Genomic DNA, 1,456 nt, shown 5'->3' with positions numbered 1-1,456 from the left:
TGTCCCGGCCCCTTGTCAAAGCCCAGCACCAAGGCCCCTGCACCCTGGAATGGCAGGCAACATCGTCTTCTGTCGTTGTGTGCATGCTTACTCTGTTTCATGCGTGCAGCTGCAGGGGATGGTGGGGGAACTAGGTGACAGAGATGTAAGTGAACAGTCAGGCAGCCTCCTTCCTGATTTCTACCGAGAACTGGCCTCTTACTAGGGGAGAACGTTTTTCCTATGACACTGTGGTTGCCATGACAATGGGGACAAGCCATTCTTTCCTGGTTACAGATACATTAGCGAAAGATACTCACAGAGCGGAGACGTGGGATCACTAGACAGACACACGAGGCACACAGGTAGGTGCCTGCAGCCATCCTGAGTGAATGTGAGCTGGGCCCGTGAGTGTGCCGTGGGTACGTGCTGGCTCTTTCGTGGGACAGGAAAGGTTCTGGCTATTACTGTTTGACGCGAAGCCCCAAGGACTGGTGCTCAGCCAGCCCTGTCTCTTTGTCCTCGGGTGACACCTCACCGCGTTGGTGCCAGCTTTATCCTTTCAGGCTCTGAAAGGATAGCTCGCCAACCTACATAAATGGCTGCCTCGTCGCTGTTTGGCAATGATTGTCACACGTGCTCTTGACAGAATGGCCGTGTTGGTGCGATGGCACCTTACCCGAGAGAGTTGTAGCTTGTGTTGTCTGAGAGAGAGAAGCTGGAAGGCATTTAAGGAGGAGGTAAACATGGATGAGGACTGGCAGTTCCCTTGGAGGATAGAAGCCGAGGTCTCCAGATCTCTTGGCCTGGAGACCTGACACAAGAAGGGAAGAAATGCCTCCAAAAGACAGCCGCCTCTAAAGTGGCCACTAATCGCAGCTAGGCAGACTGAGGCAAAAAAAAAAAAAAAAAGTCAGTGCGGTATGAGAGCACCTGAAGAAGGGGCAGCGTCTGTTTCCTCGACGGGTGTTAGTTTGTGCCCGGGTCAGAGTCTTTGCTCTGCTCACAGATGGGTTAAGCATCAGCTGGGCTGTGTTACAGGGTGTGCAGCTGGGGTTTCCCTCTGACCCAGCAGCCCATCATCGGCATCTCTCCCTGTATCTCGGCCCCTGTGTGTGAACAATACGCTCTGTGCCCTTCTCGCACCCTCTCGTCAGACTGGGCCCCGTCTGTTTGTCTCACCACAGGGAGGGGAGCCATCTGGAAGTTCCCATCTGGACAAAACGTGAATGGATGTCGCACACGGAGACCGTGTGCGAGTTCTTGACAGAAGGCCTCGGGCACGGGGCCAAAGCATGTGTTGAGACAGGGATTTCAGGGTTCCATCTTGCACCCTTCTCCGTGCACCTCTGGGGAAGACTTTGCTGCTTTCATCGGAAAGGTAACTGTCGAAGGTAGTGCACTAGAGGTGATGCCTGAATCGATGGAGCCGGATGGCAAAACTGACAATATTTAAGCAGGTTGTAGAAAGACGGAG

Source organism: Microtus oregoni, unplaced genomic scaffold (assembly GCF_018167655.1).
Source record: "Microtus oregoni isolate MIOR12 unplaced genomic scaffold, Mior012 000067F_ref0000223, whole genome shotgun sequence".
NCBI lineage: Eukaryota > Metazoa > Chordata > Mammalia > Rodentia > Cricetidae > Microtus > Microtus oregoni.
Note: the sequence above shows the minus strand (reverse complement) of the source record.